The sequence below is a fragment of the Ornithorhynchus anatinus genome, chromosome 14, assembly GCF_004115215.2.
Source record: "Ornithorhynchus anatinus isolate Pmale09 chromosome 14, mOrnAna1.pri.v4, whole genome shotgun sequence".
Taxonomy (NCBI): Eukaryota; Metazoa; Chordata; class Mammalia; order Monotremata; family Ornithorhynchidae; genus Ornithorhynchus; species Ornithorhynchus anatinus.
The window spans coordinates 34,018,746-34,024,783 of NC_041741.1; positions in this window are offsets into that span (position 1 = coordinate 34,018,746).

A 6,038-nucleotide genomic window follows, 5' to 3' on the forward strand; every position below is an offset into this window, starting at 1 on the left:
GAGGCAGGAGGAGATACGAGCCTGAAGGGACGGGGAGAGGACAGGGGCAGAGATGTAGATCTGTGTGTCATCTGTGTAGAGATGGTAGTTGAAGCCGTGAGAGCAGATGAGTTCACCAAGGGAGTGAGTGTAAATGGAGAATAGAAGAGGGCCAAGAACTGACTTGAAACTTTGGTTCAAAGAAAGTACCACTCCTTTCTTGATTACAATGAGTCAATTTCTGATCCAATGTGCCATTTTTCAGCAGTGATACCATAGGGTCTGAGGCTTCATTTTACTGCATCCTTAAAACGTTTCTTCTGTCCCCCTTGTTTTCTGCCATCCCTTTCCAGTTCATCATACAGTAGCTGACTACATATCCTATTACCGTCTATTCTTCTCGCACATCCCACTCATGCTGCCTTTCTTCAAAAGAGCATACACTATTCTCTAGGTTTCCAAGCTTAAACTCCTTGGCTTCAAAAAGAAAGGACAGATTCCAAGATCATGTAAAAATGACATTACTTTTTTTTTTTTAGATTCCCACAAGGCTACTATAGATGGGTTCTCCATTTATGAAATGTTTCTTAAGTTGGATATATGTAAACCTTAATATGGGTCACTGTTGCACTGTCTATTTCAATACAGTGAAATATGCTTTGATTTCCTCTAAATAAGCAGACCAACCAGGTCATTTAGCTCCAAGATCCAAGGCTTGATATTCCTAAGTGGGTTACTTTTTTTTTAAATATGGCATAGTTTAGGCTTTACTATATTCCAGGCACTGTACTGAGCGCTGGGATAGAGCACTTAGAACAGCCCTTGGCACACAGTAAGCGCTTAACAAATACCAGTATTATTATACAAGCTAATTACGTTGGACACAGTTTGTGTCCCACATGAGGCTCCCAGTGATCCCCATTTTACAGATGAGGTAACTGAGGCAGAGAGAAGTAAAGTGACTTGCCCAAGCTCACACAGAAGACTCATGGCAGAGTTGGGATAAGAACCCAGATCCTTCTGATTTCCAGGCCCGTGCTCTATTCATCAAGTAAGTCTGTAAATCATTCAGAATGGTCCAGACTCCTCTTCACCTGGGCTAAGCAGACCTATGCCCAAAATACTGTCAGAGCTCAACCTGTTGCCGCTCACTTCATACATATTCTGTATCTATTGCATTTAGGTCACAGAGTGTGAAGAATAAGAAAGAACAGGTGGGTGTTTTTATGTTTTACAGATCATTTGCATTTGCCTTTTTGTTCTTCTTTCAGTCTGCTTCTCCATTTTGTAGAGTGTATTGATTAATCAATCACTGGTATTTATTGAATGTTTACTGTGTGCTCTACTAAGTGCTTGGGAGCGTACAATATAATATAGTTGGTAGACACGATTCTTGCCCACAAAGAGGTTGCAGTCTAGAGGGAGAGGCAGACATTACAATAAACTACAGAGAGGGGAGATGGCAGAGTATAAGGGTATGTACAAAAATGCTGTGGAGCTGGGTGGGGTGAGTATCAGAGAAGCAGTGTGGCTTAGTGGAAAGAGCACGGGCTTGGGAGTCAGAGGTTGTGGGTTCTAATCCCGGCTCTGCCACTTATCAGCTGTGTGACTTTGGGCAAGTCACTTAACTTCTCTGTGCCTCAGTTACCTTATTTGTAAAATGGGGATTAAGACCCTGAGCCCCACATGGGACAACCTGCTTACCTTGTATTTCCCCAAGCACTTAGAACACTGCTTGGCACATAGTAAGTGTTTAACAAATACAAACATTATTATTACTATTATCAAAGCATTTAAGAATATACACCCAGGAACATAGGCAACGTTAAAGAGGGGCGAATAGGTTGGGGAATTGAGGGGTTAGTCAGGGGAGGCCTCTTGGGAGAGATATTCAATGTATCCTTTTTTTTTTTTGGTATTGAACCTTTTTTTAATACGAGAGTTTCTAATTGTGCGACACAAGGATGAACCTTATGCTACTATTTTGTTCAGTTCAGACTACACCTTTCATCTTGCTCTGCTTGAGAAAATATGATAAATTATTCCATGAAAATGAGACAGTTACATTTCTGAGCCCTCAGGCAATTATTTTTAGAAAGTTAATCATATTTACTGATCACTTACTGTGGGCAGAGCACTGTTCTAAGCACTTGGGAAACTACATGATAACAGAATGGGTAGACTTGTTCCCTGCCTACAGTGAGTTTACAGTCTAGAGCGGGAGAATTAGGCTCCTAAAACTAACAGGGGGTAATTTCCCAAAAAGAATCTATTCTACCAAAATCTTATGGATGAGGTGGATTGTATATACAGGCATTGTATTTCAAGGTGGCAAATTTTTTAGCAACAGCTGCTTCAGTTACTATTTTTCTTCTTTAAGAGGGAGAGATCAGCTCAGAACCAGATGGTTGTAAACTTCTTTCAACTGCCTGCATTTGCAGGGCAACAAATTCTGGCATAAAGTTAGTAGCTCTTTCTTACATGCATATCACAGTTTCTGGAGAGAGCAGGTGTTGAAAACTAAATTTAAAAAGAGGTAAATCTGGTTAGCAAAAGCTCGCATCTGACATTTTTCAAACACGGGTGCAATCACACCCACGTACCAACAGTGTCGGAAAAGGCACTAAATCTCGTCAATCACCGAGCTCTGCCTTTTGAAGTGTTTAAAGGTTTAAAGCTCCAGACAAACTCATGTTCATTGAGAGGAACTTTGGCCCTTGATGAGTTATTGCTCTGAATCAAATTTAATGTGTGCATTTTGGAGAATAGAGTGCAGTAGCAGGATGAACAAAACGCTAGCATTTAGCTATTTCACTCTCTTGGAGCTCAACACTACCTCAAAGTAATTACATTTTAAGTAGCTTTGATAAAATACAGACAGATGGACCATATTATTTTTGTTCAAAATTGGAGCGTCAGAACACCATTCCAAGCTTGACTTCTTCTCCTTCTCTCTTGGTGACTGTGAGAGCCAAGTGGGTGTTGAGAGGGGCTAAAAACCCCCAGATTCTGGGATGCTCAGTTTATAAACCCTAAAACTGGGGAAGGCTTGAAACTAAGCAAGCTCCAGCCCATATGAAGGCTTGAAACTATGCAAGTTCCAGCCCATATGAAAGTCCAAGCATTTAAGAGAGCTAGGCTTCTGGAGGTTGCAAAAAGGCTGACTGGGCTTGTTGGGGCACTGCCAGTTCTAGATCATTATTATAGTTTTTGAAATTTGTTTGGGACAGCTGATATCAGTCTGATAGGTTTGAGCAGTGTAAATGTAAAGCTAAATGAATGGCCTTGAAAATAATAGTTACATTTTTTTAAGAGCTTACTGTGTGCCCAGAGTTGTGCAAAGCACTGGGGTAGATACAAAATAAGACACAATCCCTGTCCCACATGGAGCTTATAGTTTAAGAGGGGAGGGAGAGAGAACAGGTATTAAACCCTCATTTTATAGATGAGGCAACTGAGACACAGAGAGGTAAAGTAATTTTCCCAGGGTCACTCAGCAGGCAAGTGGCAGAGCAGGGATTAGAACTCAGGTCTTCCGATTCCCAAGCCTGTGCTCTTTCCACTAGACCACACTGCTTCTCATAGGCCATACTACTTCCCATCAATCAATTAGTGGTATTTATTGAGTGCTTATTGTGTGCAGAGCACTAAGCACTTGGGAGAACAAGATTCAAGAGACTTGGTAGATACAATCCCTTAGGTGACTTTTTATTATTTTTTTCATGATACCTGTTAAGCGTTTACTACATGCCAGGCATTGTACTATGCCCTAAGGTAGACACAAGCTAATCAGGTTGGACACAACTGAGGCCCAAAGAAGTTAAGTAACTTATCCAAGATCACACAGCAGACTTTGTCTTTCTGACTCCTGGGCCAGTGCTCTGTCCACTAGGCAACTCTGCTTACCTAAAATGCTAGAATAAATATAAATGATTAAAAAAGTTAAATAAGAAAAGAATTAGGGGACATTTCTGCCCAAAGCTAATTGGCATCCTTTCCTTTGAATCCCGCTGGCATCAGAGAAGCTGGGGAGGTCTATGACTGGACACTCCTCCTTTCCTTTTCCACTCTGAGTTGTCCCCTAATTGCATAAATAATAATAATTATGGACTTCGTTAAGTACTTACCATGTGCCAAGCACTGTTCTAAGCACTGGGGTACATATAAGGTAATCAGGTTGTCCCTCGTGGGGCTCACAGGCTTAATTCCGATTTTACAGATGAGGTAACTGAGGCACAGAGAAGTTAAGTGGTTTGCCCAAGGTCACACAGCAGACCAGTGGCAGAGCCAGAATTAGAACCCACATCCTCTGACTCCCAAGCCTGTGCTCTTTTCACTAAGCCACGCTGCTTTAAGGGAAGACTGGATGGCATCACCTGACATGGGAAATGGCAGATGCAATGGTCCAGCAAAAAATGACGGGTAATCTTTAAATATGCCTAGTTTAGAAAGGGTAGCGTGTGTTCTCTTATCCATAGTTATGATCCCAGGCAGTGGTCATGCCAGTAACATCATCCACAAGCCCAGAGGACAGCGATATAGAGAGGACCTCAGAAATTATTTTTGAGCCCTAGAAAAAGCCATTGCTCTGATGGCATGTGCTCACAAAAGATGAAAGAAAGCAACTTGCTAAAAATACCCTCTTTTCTTTTCACTGTGCTGGAACTCCTTAGCTTGGTCAGACCATCTCCAAGCTATCATCTCAGCTCTGAAGTACTCACAGCCACCCACAGTCCTTACATATATACATACTGTTTTCTTAGACACATTCAATTTCTATTATTACTTCAGTTCTTTCTTATTCATCGGTCAATCTTTCCATTGACTTTTTCCTCTGAACTATAAATAATTGTGTGGATGTCTCCTAGGTTATCAGCTCCCTGAAGTCAGGGATTCTGGTTTTAATCTCAATTGTACTCTCCAATGTACTTAGCACAATGCTCTGCAGAGTAGACATTCAAGAAATTCTACTGACTTGGGGAAGACTGGGAGATTTGGGGCTTGGCACTTTCTAGTCCTAGGTGATGATAGATCCTTTAGGGGTACATGAAATGCTCCCTACTAAAACTAATGAGTCATATTTTGGGGACAGTGCTTAGCTCACTGTTTGTGCTCAATATCTTTATCCTTGAAGCAGTTGTATTAAGAGAAAGCCTAGAAAGAGTAGACCCTGGGGGGAGAGGTGGAAACAAGTGATTCAGTGAGGTGAATTGCTGCAGAATGGGGTAATTGAAAAGAAAGTAGAGTCTCGAGGGAAGCAAGCAAGCAATCAATGTGGGTAGAGCACTGTACTAAGTGCTTGGGAGAGTACAATATAAAAGAGTTGGTAGACATGTTCCCTGCCCACAGTGAGGTTACAGTCTAGACGGGGAGACAGACAGTACTCTGTGTAAGTTTGGGCAAGTCACTTAACTTCTCTGTGTCTCAGTTACCTCATCTTTAAAATGGGGATTGAGACTGTGAGCCCCAAGTGGCACAACCTAATTACCTTCTATCTACCCTAGCACTTTGAACAGTGGTTGGCACATAGGCAGTGCTTAACAAATATCATTATTGTTATTCTTATAACTAATTAACTTATGGATATGTACATAAGTGTGGTGGGGCTGAGGGGGAGGGGTGAATAAAGGGTGCAAATCCAAGTGCAAGGGTGACACAGAAAGGAGAGGGAGAAGAAGAAATGAAGGTCTGGTTGGGGAAGGCCTCTTGGAGGAAATAAATGTGCCTTCAATAAGCCTCTGGCACAGTGGACAGAGCACAGGCCTAGGAATAAGGTCATGAGTTCTAATCCCAGCTCCGCCACTTGTCTGCTGTGTGGCCTTGGCCAAGTCACTTCACTTCTCTCTACCTCAGTTACCTCATCTGTCCAACCTGATTTGCTTGCATCCACCCCAGCACTTAATACAGTGCATGGTACATAGTAAGTGTTTAACAAGTACCATAATAATTATTATTATTGTCTGTCACACTGGAAGAGAGAACACCTGTGGGAGTGGGTTTAGTGTCCTAAGCTGTTTCCTTCAGAAGCATGATTCCCAGAATCTTAAGGGTTGGGCAGT